The sequence below is a fragment of the Zonotrichia leucophrys genome, chromosome 2 (assembly GCF_028769735.1).
Source record: "Zonotrichia leucophrys gambelii isolate GWCS_2022_RI chromosome 2, RI_Zleu_2.0, whole genome shotgun sequence".
NCBI lineage: Eukaryota > Metazoa > Chordata > Aves > Passeriformes > Passerellidae > Zonotrichia > Zonotrichia leucophrys.
Window position 1 is genome coordinate 52,208,233 of NC_088171.1, and position 19,916 is coordinate 52,228,148.

General features: G+C 39.2%; 1 protein-coding gene across 3 annotated transcripts in view; it reads left to right on the top strand.

Moving 5' to 3' along the window:
- The window catches only part of TPK1 (thiamin pyrophosphokinase 1), a 305,721-nt gene that overhangs the window by 738 nt on the left and 285,067 nt on the right, over window positions 1-19,916 (top strand). The window lies entirely within an intron of this gene.

The window sequence follows — 19,916 nt, forward strand, 5'->3', positions numbered from 1 at the left end:
ATCCCCCATGTGCCTTGGGATCCCCGCTCCTGCCCTGTGCTTTGCCCTAGAGCCTTGCCCTTCAGTTCTGCGCCGCAAAGCTTTCAGGGTTTCTTTGGCTTTCCCAAGCTATCCAACAGTATTGTGGTTTTGACACTATTCTTGAGACCCGAGAGGTGAGCTTTATTAATATGCATCATTAACTTTATTACGTGTCTAAAGGATGGAGCACCTGTACCAAAAACAGACTTTTCCAAGGGCTTGTACACAGTTTGGAATAGGCACCTCTTCTTCACTCTGTGTTTGCACAGAATCTAATTCAGTAGGGTCCAATTTGTTGTTCAGTGACACAATTATAAACAGTAAATATTTTTATCTTTTTATAACGTGATTTTAAAGCTGCATAAAAATCTTTTTGGCATAGCAGCTGAATTCTGACTGACTCTGCTCTTTTCTACTCTGTTGTGGCACAGACACCAGCTGCTGCATTGAGGTAACTGTTGTTATTTATTTACTAGTAAGATCTGTAGGAAGGGCAGAGTTTAACAGAATGCATACTTTCAACAATTCAGTGCATTTTTACAGCTAGCATTTTAAGAGCATGTTTAAATTCATTTCACTATGATACATTTTTTTAAAGTCATGCTTCGCTCTGATTCTTCAAAACTTCAGAATATGGTCAGACCTGCTAACAGGTAAAGCTGCACTCAAGGTATTCTTGCCAGAAATGTGTATTTGACAGTGTGTGGATGTGGACTTTGAGACACACTGTTGCTTTGGGAGAAAGAGGGAATGAGCATGTAGGTGAGATTTTAATGGGTGAACTTTGATTCATTGTGACATTATGCCCTCTGGCATACAATAAGTGATTATTAAGTATGTAATACGGCCAAACAAAAAGCTGGCTTTAGTTGATAAGAGGACTGGAGTGCTTGCCCTGTGAGGACAGGCTGACAAAATTGGGCCTTTCAGGCTGGAGAAGAGGTTGCTGTGAGGTTGTGTGGAGACCTCAGCAAGTGCCCAGTATCTGAAGGGGCCTATGGGGAAGCCGGAGAGGAACTCTCCATCCAGAGCTGTAGTGATAGGACGAGGAGTAATGGGCTCAAATTCAAAGAGGAGAAATTTAGGTTATAGATATTAGGAAGAAATTCTTTACTGTGAGGGTGGTGAGACACTGGAACAGGTTGCCCAGAGAGGCTGTGGATGCTCCCACCTTGACACTGTTCAAGACTAGGTTGGATAAGACCTTGAGCAACCTGATTCAGTGGGTGATGTCCCTATCCATGGCAGGGAAGATTTGAACTAGGTATTCTATAAGGTCCATTCCAACCCATTAACATTTTATGATTCTATAAATTTGTCTCTGTGGAAGTACCAGCATTGCTGTTTGTATTATAAGCTAGTTGTCTTTGGTAGACATTTCACAAGGCTAGGGCTACCATATGTCCTCAGTTTCCAGGAGTTGCCTGTCTTTTTCTTTGGTTATGTCTGGTAGGATTTGAAGATTGGAGATGTTTGTTCAGTTTTCTTGTGACCCACGGCCTTCTCATACCAGAGGCTCCAGCTGGATGTAAAGAAGCCTGATTCTCTGAAGAAAAGTCTGCTACTTGCCTACAGATCAGTTGGTTATACAGGCTGTGCCTGTAAAGTGCACAGTGGTTCTTCATCAGGACCCTTGTCATCATTACAGACATTCATTACCAACTGAATTAGCCTGCTCAAAAGTATTCAATGCTGAGGAGATTTATTTGGCAGTTCCACCGTTTAAACTCTGGTATCCCACTTGGGGAACTCAGAAATAAGTTTTTCAAAATTGGATAGCTAAAATGAGCCTCCTGATTTCTTCTGGAAAAAGTAGCTACCAGTAGTTCCTCCATCTGTTTGCTTCATTGAGATAGGTACTTAAGTGTCCAAATAGTATAAAGCTGATCAGTGAAGAACATGGCACTTCTTAGAAACTAAACATGAGCTTACAAACTAAACCCTTTTGAGGCCATTGAAGCACTCTGGGCCTTGCCCCTTTCCTTTAATACTATAAATAGTATTATGTGTAGCAATATGTGACTGTGTTTATGGTGGGGAGACTGTGAAAGATTCATCAGCTGTGTTTGAGAATTATTAATTACTTTGTTTCTCTTTTTGAAGTTGTTCAGAAATTACTCTTTTATTGATACAGGATAGAGTAAAACACTCCCAGGTTTTAGAACATTATAATATTAGATACCTGAAGTGGAATTCCAGGGCCATGGTAATTTTAGTCAGTGTAGTTAGAGTAAGTTCTTAGATTGTACATCTCTCTCTATCTCACCTGATTGATGTTCAAGTAGTAGATATTTGAGGACTGCTGTGCTAACTAGTATGCTCAGGGACTTTGAACATTATTCAGTCACACAGCTGGAGCACAGTTGAAAATCACCATACTACAGTTAGAACACCGTGCTGTGGACTTCAGAACTATGTTGATTTGCTTAACATGGTTCAGAATGGGTAACAAGATAGAATTTAAAGTGGGATTGAGTCGAAATTTATGCCTTGCACAGTGAAAAAAAATATTTTCATTTCCTCATGGAAGGAAACCTTTAAAAAGTCTCACAGAAGGCTCCACCACAGAGACCTGTACACTGTGTGAAAGGGTCAGACAGAAGCTTCACAGGCAAGGCTCCTGTAGAAAGGCTCATAATGATGTCACACTACAGCCTGTGAGTTCATGACAAGAATAGCTCTGTTTATCTGGAGCATCCTTTGACAGCCTCGACATTTCTCTCCTGCTGTTTGTTCCCTTCTCTTGCACTGTCATTGCCTCCTGCTGCTTGTCCCAGACTGTGCTGCAGGCACTTCTGCAGAGAGACAAGTGTTTCTAATTTATTATTTTAATACCATGAACTTTGTGAGCTGAGTGTGCTGTGCTTGTGACTGCTTAACAGTGGAAGTACTGCAGCATCCTCTAATAAGGTTGCCCCTGAATACCACTTGAGATTTTGAGAAGGGCAGAGTGCCAGTTTCCCAGGCTGTGTTTTCTCACAGGGAACGTTTTACATTGCCTGCTGCATCATGGCCTGGATTCTTTCTCATCTCCAGATGTGATTAATCAATCCTTGCCTTGCACAGTCCCTAAAGTGTGGCTCAGTATTGGTTTTATCAAGTGGAGTGATGCAGAAGGAGGATATCTTCCTCAGTTTATAATCCAGCAGCTCCCAATGTGTCTTGCTTTGTTCAGGTGGAGGGGTTGCAAAGAAGTGGCAAATCTTATTTATCCCTCTGCTCTGTTCTGTGCCTCGCTGAGGGTATGTTGGAGCTGAGCTTGCTCTGAGTGACAGGGAGCCTGTGCTACCTGTGCAAGTTGGTTTTCCTGTCCCCACTAGTCCATGCCCTGAGTCAAAAGCACTCCTGGACTACACTGTGTTCAGAACTGGTGGTTAAGACATGGTTTGCTCTGAGGTGGGTGTGCTGCCTTTATCTCACTGAAGCAAGGTCATCTATAAGCCATGAGAGACAGATCCACAACATATAGGACAAAGACTGCTTCAGAATGATGAAGAAAATATATAGTAATCTCTTTGTGCAAAGGGACTATAAAATCCTGCATTGAATTTAAAGCCAAGAGAACAAGAGGAAGCAACAATATGCTCTGAATGCTCTTCCATCATTCTGCAAGCTTGATTGTCTCTTGCTTTACTCTGTGTCTTCTGGAAATGTTACAGGCTGTAAACGAGTTACCTCTGAAAGGATTGTGTCACCATATTCCTTTTAAATGCCTGGAGCTTGAACTTCTTCCTTGATGTTCCCTTTTATCTGACACTAAGGATCCAAAGTTATTTTGTGAAACAGTGACACATTTGCCATTCAGTGAATGACCTCCACCCAGGTACAGGTGCCAATGACTGTTTCAATGTCCCTTTACTATAGCTCTGCATGGTATCTATGGTGCATTATCTTGCCATCTAATTCACAAAACTCTGTGATAGAAATCAAGACAGTCGTGGGGCTAGAAAATCAACCTGATGGTCTCTGTTAGTTTCTCAATATTAAAGGTGTATGGAAAAGGTGTGGAGTCCCAAACTATTTGATAACTCTACAATTTTGCAGGGTTTGTGCCACAGCTGTTGGGTCAGGCTAGTGAAGTTTTCAGATGAATCAGGTCATTCAAAGCTGTTACTGAATTCACTTAAACTGAAAATTTGTTAACAGGAGTGTCAGTTCTTCTAAGAGTACTAATGGCATTCCTTAATAAAATTAGGAAGCACTTCCATGTGGCTGTTGCATTATTCTGTCTTTTTAACTTAAATACTTTCAAAATGCTTTTTTATTTTTCTGTCAGTGTTGCTGACCCACTCTTATTCTTTATTTCATTTAAGTAACAACACCATTAATCTAGTCTAGTAACCTGAAACTCATTAGTTTGTTTTTGAAGTAGCTCTTAATATTCAGCTACTCAGACCCTGCTGCTTGCTAATCTGCTGTCCTGGGTCAGCATTTGTTTTGTAAGTATTATTGTGTAGATTACTTACAGGTGCACTTATGAGTGAAATATTACAGGCAGAATGGCATTTAAAAGACACATTCATTCTTAACCTCACTACTTTCTTTTAGATCTTTGCTTTCACTCATGGAAGGCTTTTGGAGTTATTTATTTATTATTTAATGCTTTCTGTGCAGCTGTGTTATTTGGAATGGGGTAACAAGGCATCTTAAACCATTTTAACAGGGCGCATTTAACCACTGGAGCTAATAGGAAAATGAATAGATGTTTACTTATTTTTTACTAGGTTTTGTACATACACAGGGCCACCTTTTGAAACATGTTGACTTCAGTTGCTGTTTATGTGGATGTTGGATTCTCATGTTCTGCAGTGTCTGCACTGATAGTTCCATATATTGCAGTCACGAATAGGGCATAGCTCTCTTTTGAGTGGGAATATGATGGTGGAGGGGTCTGAGGTCATCCCAAAAATCACAAAAAGCCAAAAAAGAAAAGAACAAACCAAAAACTAAAACAAAATCCACCTCCAAAAGGACCACAAAGAAGCAGCCTAACAAAAAGAACCCCAAATTAACAAAAAATCTTCAAGACCTCATAGAGTATAAGAGCAATAATGATGTTACTGGAATTTCTGAGACAAAAACATTCATTACTGTTTGCCCAGATAGTAAAGCACCTGGATAAATTAAATTCCTTTTGGAAGGTCTTGTTATTTTCCATCAGCTGAGGCTTAAAGCTAGGAAATACACTAGCTGATCTCCTGTAGTCTTTTTTTTCCTTCGTCTTTTTTCTCATCTCTCTTTTTTTGTTTTTCCTTTTTTTCCTCCTGTGATTTAAGGAGATAAGGAGATGGGAAATCCACTTGTTCCAGTCATCAAATGTTCATGTTGCCTGTATCCAATTACATGTGTGCAGGACCACTGAAAAACATTTAAACTTGTTAGTGTTACAAAAGCAAAATACTAATCTTAAGAAGGTACAGGTAGTCAAAGAGCTTGTGTTTCTCCTCTGCTGTATTCACTTGCATGTCTCTCATCAGTCTTGAAACACTACAGCAGTTTCACACCACCTTCAGCATTATATCTGAAATCTGTGTGTATACATATATGTAAAAGTTAGTTATACTTTCTGGAAGTGGAAAACAGAAGAGGCTTTGTTTGTTTTTTGAGCCTGTTTACAAAGCTCATCTAAGTTTGATTTAGGGAGAAATTGAATATGAAGCATAGAAATGAAGCACTCTGTTTACTCAGGAGAAAACATAACACTGGTAGATTTCAGATTTTTCAAGATCCCAAATAACAAATCCCAGGCATCCTTGTTGAATTTGCTTTAGGTTTGAACATCCTGAGATATTAATCAAAGGTTAATCTTTGTAGAAAATAGCTGCATCAAGAATGAAATTTAAAATCAAAGTCTTAAAAAAAGCAAACTAAAAAAAAACCAAGTAAAGAAGCCACCTGAAAACAAGTTAAAGGATTAGAAACTTCTTTTCATTAGTCAATTCTCATCAGCTTTCATTTCCAATGAGTTTTAGGTTTGGATGTCAGCTCAGAAATTAGGAGCTTTAGGGAACAACGCTGTTAACTTTGTCCGGGGAAATTACTCGTTACAAATGTAACCTTTTTTTTTTTTTTTTCTGTGTGACATAAAAATAACCGTGCCAGTCTCAAAGTACCATTGTTGAAAAATGTGGATAAAAGGAGAGGGGATGCTTGGCTCCCTCTGCCTTCCAACTAATCAAAGATCCCGGATTAGCAAATAAACCAACAAACCACAGAACCAACCCACAAACAAATAAGGTCCCAACAACCCAGTAGTAGATCTTATCCAGTACAAAATGTAGTGAATCAACAGGAGAGAACTCAGATATGTACAACTGCTTTTTGGTACAACACAGAACATTTCCTATCTCTGATTTCTACACAGAGAGGGGAATTTGCAGTGTGTCCAGCAAGGTTAATTAACTTGATCTATAGCCAAATAACTTCAAGATGGAAAATAACTGAATATCCTTTGTCCCTTCCACCAGAGTGTAGCTGAAATATAACCAATTCTTCAGATTTTTGCCTTACATTTTTCTGTAAAATATAGCTGTGGTGAATTAGATGTGAGTTTATGGAAACAGGTTCTCCATTCCATTCAGGTCTGACCTTAAACATGAGGAATACAATTAACAGTGTTTGTGTAGTATTGCCTTTGCAAAATTAAAAAGAGAAATGAGAATTTAAAGTTTTACAGGAACGTTCTGTTAGTTGAATTTTACATAGAGAGCACACTTAGTAGCTTTTGGATTGCTTTAAATTAAATCTGTTGCTGTATATCCAACAGCAGTTGAAGCTGCTGGAAGGCTTTTCCTGTAATTTCCTAGCTTTAAATTTTATTTTGAATGGCAGTTGAATTTTCACAGTGCTAGTGCTGATTCTTTGTAGCTTATGTTGATGGATTGTCTGCCAGGCTTCCTCTCTGGCAGGACAGGAGCTGGAGGGATGCATGTGTTTATCAGGCCAATTGAAATAAATAGGAAGCTGGCCAGTGAATTCCGTAGGAGCAGAACCTGTACCCTCACCATTTATTTATTTATTCTATAGTTGTGACTGGTGGTGTGGGTTCTGTTTGGCTTTATTTCTTGTTTTCTCTTGCTGTAGCTCTTTTTTTCTGGTCTGTCCTTTACCCCAAATTATCTGGTCAGCACTGATACCGGGCAACACAGCAATAAGTGAGTAGTTAAGAAGTATTTATATGTACAGTCTTTGACCAGATTGTTCAGTGTCTTTGGTGGTAAAAACCGTGTGTCTGACAGAAGGAAGTTGGCTTTACTGCCAAAGGAAAGTATGTTGATGTTACAAAACACTGGGAACTTGACTAGAAAAGCTTTGACTTCCATGACAGTATCAGTAAGGGTGTCTTTGGACTTGCTTGGTGCAGGCACAGCAAAATGTATCAGGAAAGACATTCTTCCTTCTATTTTCTCTTTTTTCCCAGACAAAAACACAATTCACAATTATGTATTCTGTATAAGCATAGATGAAGGAGGGGAACTCAAGCACCAGTGTGGGTTGGGGGCTGACCTAGTAGAGAGCAGCTCTTCTGAGAAGGACCTGGGAGTCTTGGTGGATGACAGGTTGATGATGAGCCCTTGTGGCCAGGTGAGCCAGTGGTTTTGTGGAGTGCATCAGGAAGAATGTGCCCAGCAGGTCAGGGGAGCTGATCCTGCCCCTCTACTCAGCCCCAGTGGTGCCACATCTGGAGTGCTGTGTCCAGTTCTGGGATCCACAGTACAAGAAAAACTACTACTATGGAACTACTTGTCCAGTGAAAGATGATCAGGGGTCTGAAATGTCTCTTAGGAAGAGAGACTGTGAGATCTGGGCCTGTTTCATCTGAAGAAGAAACTAAGGGGATCTTATTAATGCATATTAATGTCTCAAAGTAGGGTGCCAAGAGAATGATGCCAGACTCTTTTCAGTGGCCCCCAGTGGCAGAACAAAGAGCAATGGCCAGAAACTAAAACACAAGTAGCACCAGCTCAACATAAGAAAGAACTTGTTTACATTGAGGGTGGCAGAAACCTAGAACAGGTTTCCCAGAGAGGTTGTGGAGTCTCCTGTCTGGAGACATTCAGATTGTGCCTGGATGAGTTCCTGTGTAACCTGCTCTAGGTGGCCTTCCCTTGGAAGGAGGCTTGGCCTGAATGATCTCCAGAAGTCCATTCCAACCTTAATGATTCTGTGGTTCAGCTTTCATAGAAGAAGGGTGCTGTTATGTCAGTGAAATCTGTGTGTGAGATTTATTTACTTCTGTAACTATAGCTAATTTGAGTGTGGCAAGCAAAGCACTGACCCGTAGACCAGGGCTAAGGCTAAAGGTCTGGTTTTTCAGGATGAGTTAAAAGGCAACTGCACCTGGGCAGTTTTTCAGCAAGTGATGTGACTTAAATCACTCAAAACTCCTGGGGTTGACATGTGTCACAGAGCAGCTGTGAAAATAGCATCAATCTCCAGGTGCTCCATTTTGAGACTTTGTACTCTTGATGAGAGTTATGTATGGGGAAATCCTGAAGGCTGAAGTGAGATTTGTACCAGGGAGTTTAGCTGTGCATCAGTAATTCTTACAAGGCATCAAGATCTCTGTGTGCTTTAAATGTAACCGACAGCCACTAATGCAGATACTTTGAGTCCCGCAACACTTTCATTTCAGGAAATTAGCGTTCTACAGGCTGTAGAGGGTAAAGCACAGCCTTCCTTGTGAGTATAGCCTGTGTCCTCATATGGACATTGTTTCCCTGTTCAGTTTACAGATATGCTTAATAAGCATCTAAGCAGTGTTTTGCCATACTGTAAATCCAAAAGAGAAAACGTTAGAGGGCAGCTTGAGAGTCAAGCAGCTAAAGATCTGCTGCTTGGACACTTGGAGTGCCAGACAAAGTGGTGCAGTATCTTAGCTGCTGCAGATGCAACAAAAATAGCTCTTGGGCAGTGTGCGATCACCTAATTTCATAATGAGTCAACCTGGGCACAGTGGAGGTGATTAAGCTCTGATATGCAAATGTTTGTCTCCATATTGCCATTTCCTGCTATAAATGGAAAATTTGCCTTTCAAGTTTCCTAAAGAAGAGCTTGATTTATTCTTAAAAAAACACAGAAAGAAAGAAGGAAAGGCAACAGTACTGAGGAAACATTTGTTAAGGGCAAGTTTATGTTTGGCTTTCTGGACTCTGCACAGCAGTGTTCTTGAAATGTACAGCCACAAGACTTTGCCTCAAACTGATGTAATGACTCTGCTGTCATGAGACCCCCTCTGGAGTACTGTGTCCAGCTCTGGTGACCCCAGAATGAGGACATGGATCTGCTGGAGGGCCACACAGATGACCAAGGCATTGGAACACCTCCCCTGTGAGAACAGGCTAAGAGACCTGGGATTGTACAGCCTGGAGCAGAAAAGTCTCTGGGCAGACCTCAGAGCAACCTCTAAGCTTTCTAGTACTTCAAGGGGCCCTACAAGAGAGCTGGTGAGGGACTTTTGCCAAGGACATGTAATAGGACAAGGGGGAATGGGTTTAATGTGAGAGTAAGTTTAGATCACGTTTGAGGAGGAACCTCATGACTGTGACAGTGGTGAGGCACTGGAATAAGATGCCCAGAAAAGTTGTGGGTGCCCCATCCCTGGAAGTGTTCAAGGCTAGGTTGGATGAGGCCCTGAGTAACCTGGTCTAGTGGAATGTGTCCCTGCCCATTTCAGGGGTGCTGGAACTAGGTGATCTTTAAGGTCCTTCCAACCTCAACCCTTCTATGATTCTATGATATAATTTTCATTGTAGATTGGTGCTATCTTCAATTCTGTCTTCTTGAGATGCTGGTGTGTTCCTGCTGTTATCAAGAGTGCTTTCCTATTAGCTCTGCTTTCTTTGCACAGAAGCCACTGTGGGAATGACATTTAGTACTGTATGCACGGGCTTTGAGCCTTTCTAATGACTTTGGTAACTATGAACAGAGGATTTAAATGGTCATTTTGTAGCTGTGGGAAAGAAAATCACTGATACCAGATGTTCTTCCTTGAACTGACTTGTTGGTAGGGTTTTTGCTTGGAAACTATATGTCTTAGTTCTCTGTGCCTCTGTTTGCATTACTGTTCTTATGTACTGGTGAATAGTAATGCTGCTGCTATATTTACCTGATTAATAGTAGCAGGTTTTGTCACTTGACCTTGTGGAAGAGTTTCTTATTTTCTTTTAATATGCTATCCTGTCATAAGATCAAAAGTTAAAGAGTTTTGTTGGCACAAAAATTTAAGTCAGTAGGAAGTTTGATCCGCTGTGTAATGTTTTTACTGTGTTTCTGTGACCATGTTTTTCTTTTATTTGTTTCTCCTCGCACCCACAGCTGCCATAGTTGTGTTGACAAAGCCCCAGATGTACACCCAGTTACACAGAAAGCAGTTGCTGCTTGGGAGGAGCAATAGCAGTGCTAGTCAAAAGAAAAAAAAGATTCACTTCCTTCAGTGTATATAACACTCCATGAGCAGGGTTTTCTGATAGCAACATGGACAGAGTGTGTTGTAACATGGACATGCTTGGCGTGTCTCCTTTCGCTGCAGCAGGCTGTCTTCCCTGCTGATGAAGTGTGAAGGGTGTGTGAAATTATCTGTCAGTGTCTGGCGTCCCCAGAGAGGACAGGGAGTGATGAGAGCTGGGTTGTGGCCTTGGGTACCACTCGGTGGCGATGGCCATATGGTGTGGGACAGGGGGTGCTTCCAAGGGGGTCACAGCAGATGCTTTGATGGCATACTTGTTGCCAAAAGCTTTGTGTCAGCCAGCTCCAGTAAGGGCAGGTTAGAGCTGTCCCAGGGGTGCACTTAAGGAGGAATGCTCTTTAGGTAACAGAGTGTAATCTGTTGAATTTGCATTGGATTTAGCTGTATTTTGTCAGACAGACAAAGGTATTTGTGAGATGCAGAGGTTGGACATAGGAGCCAAACAAATTCATACCTGAGTCAGGTACTGATCTTTAACATGGGAAAGAATAGCCAACCATTTGAATACTGCACCTAGAGGAACACTGATGTAGAATCTGCCTAAGTCAGTTGCAACTCAGCTTGAGACCGGAATGAGTTTCAGGCTATCCTTTATACAAAAGGCTAAACTAGATTGTCACAGCGATCCTTTCTGGCCTCTTAGTCTATAAATTTGAAACACTTGGCCTGCCAAAGGAGAGACTTTTTTTTCCTTTCTCTTTAAGTAGAACGGACAGACTTGTGAGGAAAGAGAGGAATGGGTATATCTGAGAATGGGTATATCCTGCAGTATGGAGTATGAAGTGGCTAGTCATGTGAAACAAATGAGGTGTTGGAGTATAAGGAGCAAATTTCAGAGCTCTTGCAATGTAATTCAGAAATTTAGAGGGTGGTACTTCTTCCTTATGTCTTGAGTAAGTTGCGTTTTTAAAATGGAAAAAAACCCCCCGAAACACCCAAAAACCCTGTAATATTTTGTTATTGTTCCTAAGTATCAAGAAGTTACTGCAGTAAGATTTTACTGCACACTGTGCTGAATTTACTGTTGGTTACCATGAGCTATCAAAACCTTTGAAATTATTTCCATAGAATCTATTCTTATTTATCTATAAATATTGTAATTGTGAATCCCACAAGGAGAAAAAAAAAGCTTGGATTTAGTGCAATGAATAGTTATGCTAAACTTATATACATTATGCACAACTATTCTTGCTTTTCTTGCTTCTTGGATTTACATTTCTTGAATACATTTGCTGAAATAAATAGCCAGTTTCCTTTGGGAGCAGAGTTGGAACTGAATAAATGTAAGGCCTCCAAATATTAACAAAGAGGCTGAACTCTAAACCAGTGTAGTTATGCAACCCATATAATGTAAATTAGAACAGTAGAGAGGAAATCTAAAGTTAATACATAGGAAGAGATAGTAATATTATGTGAGAGTTTATAAACTTCTAGTTTTGTAATCTTGTCCTTTGCTATTTAGTCTTTGCTTTTCCTCTTTTCCCCAAGCAGCAAATACATATGGAAAATGTACATTTTATGATACAAATACTAGGTAAAAGGAATTTTGTGACTTTTCTTGAGAGAAGGAGCCATGAAAAGGGAGAATTTAGGAAGGAGATCCTGCTGTTCTATTCAGTGGAAGAACCTTTGCAGTTCACAGTGTATCTGCACAGAATTGTCCTATTCATAGTTTCCCCAAGAGCATGCATAACAGACCTTGGAAATACGCACCAATTATATTGCAGTTGGGTAAGAAATGAATTTCAGCTATAGCAAAGATGGCTTGAGTTAGATATTTGGGGAAAAACATGTAAGTAGCAGGAGGAAGCACTGGAATACATTATTTGAGAAGATGAAGTCCCTGTTGCTAGGAGTCTTTCCTTTTTCAAGGGCACATGGAGAAGAATGAAGTAGAATCAGATAGAGAACTGAGTCTACCTAGGGGGAGAAGAATAAACCAAATGTACAAAACTTCAATGTACAAACCTGTAGAAGACTGAGATGGGAATTTAAGAATCACATCTGTAGAGTCAGAGGCAGTTACCTGTGTGCATGTTGGTCTCAGAAGGGAGGACAGGCCACTTCTGCACACATTCTCACTCAGGTGATCAGACTGGCTTCACCTGGGCTGCTCAGACCAGCAGGATTTGTTCTTGTGGTCTACAGGGTTCTTCCTGCAAATTAATGATGCTTTCTTCTGCAGTACAATAATAACATTTTTTTTTAGCTAAATCACAGCTGATGTCAAAAGTTGACAAATATGTGAAAAGAGGTATGAGGAGTGTAAGCTCTGTAAGTTCTGAAATAAGGAGCGAAAACTGGGTGTAGAAATTGCTATGAGTTTACCAGATGGTGAAATCTGCCTCTGTAATTTCATTTGATCTGTTTCCATACTGCTGATAATAAGCACTTGAATTTGTAGAGGTTTTAGAGGGATTACCTTGGAAAAAACCCTGAACATTTTCAAATTCTCGTATATTATTAGTTTTTACAGATGATCTTTCATATTGATGAGAAATACAAGTGTGTTCTGTAGGCTGTGATGAATTTTCCAGGAATATGCTTTCTCTTGATGTTCAAAAGAGACTATAAATTTTCAAAAAGAAAGCTTCCTTCAGATAATAGCTCCTAATTTTTTTTTTCAAAAGCTCCAATTATGTGCTTCCAAGGGTAAAGATCAGCAAGAGAATGCATCTGCAAAGAGTTTTTCTATCGTTTAATCTACTTCATAGTGAAAGAGTTAATATATTTAGTTTTCATGCATATCACTCTTGAGAAAAATTCTGCTGTCACTGTAGTTTCTGTAGTCATTATCTCCAGTGAGAAAGTGTGTCTCAAGTCACAGGATTTCTGTTGAGTTGAGGTACATCAGTTATGGAATGTCTGCATCGTGTTCATCTGCTGCATTGGCAGATGGCTGAGGTGAACATCTACCCTCTCTTCAGCTTTAAAAATCAGAATTGGTGGCAGCTTTGTCAAAACATGTCAGCATTTGAGGGGTGGTGTGCAACAAACCACTGGCTCCACAACACATTCTTGGCACACAAACTGGGGCTTTGAAACAAGCTATATTGTTACTATACAGCTGGGGGTTTTGGTGGGAGTTTTTTTGTTAGTTGTGTTTTTTAGTTGTTATATTCATGAAGTTTGAGCTACTAACCTGCAGCAGTTAGGGGAAGGGTGTTACAGTGAAATGTTTTCATTGATACCTCACATCAAGAGAGTTGTGCTTTGCTTGCACTGTGATTTTTGCGTAACCCTTTAATTTGTTTTGGTCGCTCTGGATAGGTCTGTGAAATGACTGTACTTAGTAACTCATAACAACTGTTTCATTGAAATTAAATGCTTGGAGATCACAAGGGGAGAGCAGGAGGCTGGGGAAGACTATTTCCTGGACTGTTATGTCCTAAGTTCCTGGATAGTTTGAAGTAAGTTGATTCCTCTAGGGAAGGAAAGAGGGGTAGCAGTAGTGCTGGTTTTTCTGCTATTCTCTCACAGTAGGCTGTGATCATAGATGGCACAGAAAGTAATATCATAAAACTGAGGGAAGGAATGAATCAAGATGCAGGAAAAAATATAAGTAATCTCTAAAGACATGATGATTTGGATTTACTTGGTAGATGCCAAAAGCCATTTCTTTTTATTAAGAAAAGACAACATCCTGCCTGAGACAACAAAGATGACATTTTGTTCTTTAGGGGCATAAAACTAGTTTTCCTGATTATTCCTGACATCTTGTCATTCATGCTATGGGCTTCCTTAGAGATTAGAAGCAAATAGCCAGTCTCTTATGAGAGTGAAACAGGAATGGAATGTGTCAAAGGATTGAAATGTACTCACATTGGCACCAAATCCTAAAACGATGGTGTTGGAATTCCAGAATAAGATGATGGGGAACAGTATGAGATACCTAGGGTATGTTACAGAGGCAGAGACAGTAAACTTCTCTGAATGTAATACAGAAAAGTCTCTATTAAGAAGACATTTATATGCACCTAATACTTCTGAAGTTTAGGTTTAACTAGAAGGGTGGACTTTAAATGTATTATTGCTGTATTTTTTCACACCCTCAAGTCCTCACAGGACACCTGTGGTAGAGGAGGTAGATAACAAAACAATATTCCTGTCTTGAATGCTTTAAAATCTCATCTTGCAGAGAGCAGCCTCCTGTCGGAGCCTGGCTCTTCATGGTGTCTGCTCTACATGGAGGTGACCAGAGCCTGTGCAGAGGCACAGCTTATACAGCACTGACGGCCAATAAAGAGCAGCTAAAATAGCATAGGTAGAAGAGGTATTTTGCAGATCATTACGCATATATAGAAATTCAAAAGATAGCTGAAACACTATATGTTGTTCTACAAACCTGATAATTCATTTCCATTTTTGACATCCTAGTGCTTTACCACATTTTGTGTGTATTAGGGAGGGTTTGTTCTGACACTACAGATGTTCATTCGAGTTCACTGTTTCTCAGCTATTAAGTACAAAGTTGTCATTTTTTTCTTCATAACCATGAAACTTATTTTTTGCCTTAAACATTAATATTGCTGGTTATTCCACTTTTATGCAATTGTGTCTGGAAAAGGCTTTTGTGTGCTGCACAAACAGTTACATTTTGTCAGTTTTTTCATTTCCAATTTTCATGAACCTGAAGGTACATAGGTTTCTTTCCCAAGTCCTGTGATGCATAATGTTGGGTAAGCTTTTAACCTTGTTTTGCCTTAGTTCCTCATCAACAAATTGGAGGCAATTATACTTTCTGAAATACTATGTTGAAAAGTTCTGAAGTTTAGCCAATAGTAAGGGCACTTTTTTTCTTTTCTTTTAATGTTCACGTCAATTGTGTGTTCTATTATAATACTGTTTGCTTAGAACCTGAAGGACATTCCTTAAATCCTTGCAGAAAGGATATCATTGCTATTTCTTAGATTAAAGCCTCTGCTGCTGACAGTTTGAATGCCATAATCAGAAACAAAGCAAATACAGTTGAACAGATGTGGTATAAAAAATATACTGGTCCTACCAAGAGGTTTTTTTGGCTTGTTTTTCTGAGATAGTCTGTTCATAGCATCGCTGATTTGATTGCTGTTTTCAATTCATGATACAGCAAATTACAAAATCTGTGACAAAATCACAGAAAAAAGTATTTTTAGGGAAGATCATTCCGAATATTTTGATATTTAGGAGCTAAATTAAGAATTCTGTCCTTTCAGAGGTAATCTGACCATTGTGAAAATGCAGCTTACTGCTGATGGGCCTCTGGCATTTCATGACAATATTTATATAAACCTAGAGCAAGCTCTGCTTTTTTAAGCAAAGCAAAGAGAAGAGATTCATTTGGTTGGGGATTTTATCACCAGCCCATGACACAGTGCTAAATGTGATGTGTCTTTTCAAGTGACCTTTATCTTAACTTTAATATTTCATAGCCTCTTTGGGGAAGCTGTTTTATCTGATTCTTTCATGTGTGAAAATTTACTTTACCATCCTTTAGCACCTTTTATGCTGTTTAAATAGATATTTATGTTTCTACATTAATAATAGTGTTATGAACAGACCTGACTTTTGGGTATTTAAAATGCTTTTACAATATTAGAACAGTACTTATACCATTTGTGTGATGAAAAATTCTGTCAATCATGAGTAAAGATGGGATCAAAGATGCTGAGATTAGAAATCCTTTTTTGAAAGTCATGAGTTTTAAATAATAAGTACTTTTCTTATTAAGCGTTCAGTTGCTGAGAGAGAATGCAGGAACAGCACCTGTAGCCTCTTTTGAAGGTTCAGATTCCCAATCCTTTCAGAATGAGGCACTGTAGGTGGAAATAATTGGAAAATAACCTTGAAGGTTTCTGTGCCTATTTGAGTGTGAATGGATGGATGTCAGACCTAATTAGGCCTACTGAGAAAAACATAAATGTCAATCGTTTTTTACCAAATGCATCCAGCTTCTTTTGAGATTGTGAATGGGGTCCAGTGAGCATACAGCCTGCTTAATGTCACCTTTCTGTCTAAGGTCTTTAATTCTGTCCCCTGTGATAGATGGCATTTGATTTTTCTTGAAAACAAAGTCAAAGAACTTGAGAGTAGACATTGCCACTCCAGTGCTTGCTTAGCTGATGTGTCCACTTATAACTTAACTAATGCAGAGCATTCAATGAAAATGATCCTTTTTTTACCTCCCAGTGCTCCATAGGATTTAACTAAATCACAAAGCTATGTTTCTTTTGTTGGAAACTTGATAATCCCTCCAGTGCCTTGTTTAACCTATTTTTTATTCTATAGCTATGATTTTATCAAATCCTTTTAGAAGTATGAAATGCATGTCTGTTTTCAGCCATGATTGTATGTAAAAGGATCTTTTCCCCCTAGTTACCTTAGGGTGCACCTATTGTGCACACTGGTATTAATCTTCTTGGTAAGTGAGTTACTCTGGTGTTGCTGGGTCATCATTAAATATGTACTGTCCTTCAAATCTTTTCTCTCTGAGTGGGTTCTTAAGAAATATTTCTAAATATCCAGCTGTGTGCTCTTGTAATTTGGTAGAAATAAGTAAGTTTCCTTGGGGAATCCCTTAAGAGCATATTAGGAATAAAAATGATATTGTCTAGAAGTGGCATCACTCAGTCTGTAGAGTCTCTGATTGTGCTGGCAAGGAAAGAATGCACCTTTTAAATTTGTTTGGGGAATTTGGAGAGAACTGGCAGGTTGATATTATCCACATGAGAAAGTTTTATTAAAAGGCATGAGCCCCACTGGGTAAGTAAACTTTTACAAATCCCTTTATGGACTCTATTTTGTTATGTGAAAGCAGCTTCCTCCATTCATCTGAAATGTATCCCTAAGCAAAAGAACTAAAAAAAAAATCCCAACTAAAGAAAAACTATTGGGAGATGAAGGAAGAGTATCATGCAGCTTTTTTTCCAAATGTAATTAAGTTGTTGAAAATCATACCTTCCAGATATCTATTCAGCATTTTCTTGGAGACAGTCCCTTACTGGGACTGGACAGGTGACGGGTAAGTCTTTAATTTTCCAATGCTAGCTTTCAAATCATGGAAATCAGAAGAAAAATCATTAAAGGTCTCATTTTGGCCTCAATTTGAATAATAGACTGAAATTTTTGTAACTGTTCACATGGCTTGTCACTAGAAAACTTAAGATTTGAGCAGCTGACTCCCTGCTTTCAGTGTCTCACTTCCTAGAGATCAGGCAGTCCATGGAGCTAAGTTCTGTGCCTTGCAGTTCTCAAGATTCAGCAAACATGTGGCCAGTGCTTGTAGCACTACATGGTCTGGAGATTCCCCTGTACATTGTGCTTCTGCCACTAGAGTTTGGCAGTGATTTGTCTGTGATTCAGATTAGCAAAGTAATTGCCACACTTCTGAGGGCTGAGACTTCAGTCTTTGCAGACCTGGTCATTGAGAATAAGTGTATAGGCTGGCTAATACACTTACTCATACAGAGTGTGTATAGGCTGGCTAACTGGAATTAAAAGGGTAATTACTGGGAAAATGCTTATTCCCTTTCTCTTGAGAACACACTGTTCAACAAAGTCATTATTAAGCAGTTATATTTTATAAACCTTTACAGGTTTGCTTGATGTTATGTGAACAATGCCCTAAGTTTTTCAAAGGCCAAATTAGCAAGGGATGTGTCTGGGTTACAGGAGAGAGTTTTGTTATCTGTTTGCACTTCTTGCATGTTCTGCAGTTAGGGAACGTTGCTTTTAGGATGCTCTTTTATTACTTTCTTTGTTGTTGCTCTCCTTATTTCTGAAAATTTCCCAAAGTTATTCCATATTATCTCATTATACTTTTTTGAGCATGAGGGATGCATTATTAAGACAGACTAGCAAACGGTAAGTAAAAGGAATTAAAACCTGTATTTGCATTGAAATATGTCCTGAAAGATGAGGGCTCTAGGATAGGGGAAATTAATCTGTAGACTAGTTCTTATAAAAAAGAATTCACATACTAGTTCCAAGACAACAGCTAGGGTATTTGTAGTACAAACTATGAAAAAGAGCAAAGGGAAGCAGCAAGGGAAGGTGTGGTGTCTCTGGTCAGCACCATGCTTAGTAAATATGGCATGCAAACCCTTAATTGCGAGTCCATGCCTGGGGAATTGTGGCACCTGGTGGATCTGAGAGGTTTTTAAGGATAATATATAGTGAACTCTTCACAAAAGTGGGATGTTTTTATTAAAAGCATCGAAAATTCAAGTATTGCTCATAGGTCTTTTAGGCTGAAGTCGTTACAGGACATCCATGAACAAGACATGAACAAGATGTCAGTACTGACAGAGAGGAGCCAGCAGCAGAGGGTAAGGACAGCATCATCATCGGATAATGATGCCAGTAGTGGGATTGTTCAAAACAGTGGCAGGAGAGGGGTCATCAGAGGGCCTTCAGACTTTTGAAAGTGAATAAGCTGTAAAGAAAAAAACAAGGAAATATTTGGAAAGCAAAATAAAAAATGGAGACAGACAAATGAAACATGGTGAGAGACTTCCACAAGGAACATGTTGGCATTGTTAACCAGTTTTGAAACCATTCAATTCTGAAACAAGAGGGAGTAAAGTGTTAGTATGCAGTCCCACCCAGTGATGGCAGAGTAAGAAAGACAGTTTACTGCATACAATGTCTTTAAGTCTAAATCCCCCATTGCTTTATCAGGTTATGTGAATTGAACAGAAATGTGTAAGCAGAATTGGACTTGGCATCTGTCACGTTTCTGTAGTGTCAGAGAAGTATTTTGTGAAACAATACAAGCTAATAGCTATAGATTTCATTTGCTCCATTGTTGCATGTGCCTGCAACATTCCTTGGAGAAGAATCTTCCCTTTAAGCATTACAGATTCTTCAGAATGATTACCTGCATTGCACAGCTTACTGCTTTTTCAGTACTCACTCTGTTTGCAATTACACCCATGCCTTTTAGTTTTGTTTCTGGTGCCCATAAAATCTCCTTCTAGTCTTAAAAAATAGCAGACCAATCCATGCCTCAAAGGAGGATGGATCTTTCAGATTTTTAGCATGTGCAAAAATGATAAACTAACAGACTGTTCAGGTTCTTTATAGGTGCTGTGGCTTTGGACAGATTGTTTGGATTTTGAGCCTGTGAACTCTTTAGGCCTTTTAATTTGTTCAATTTTATTTTCATATTCATATCTAAATTTTCATTTCACTTTTAATTAGTTTCATTATATTTGATGGCAAAATGTTGCTTTATCTTCACTGTTAATAGTCTAATTGTTTCTCTTGCCTTAAGTAATATCTCGTTAACTTTATAACCCATCTTTTACACATCATCTACAGAATTAATTTCCCATGCATGTAGTTGTATTGTCTGCAGCATCTTTCCAAAAACTTCCTCAATTAACATTTTTATTGTTGTATTGGTTTCTTGCCTGTAAGAATTAAGCTGAGAAGCCTGTTGATAAAA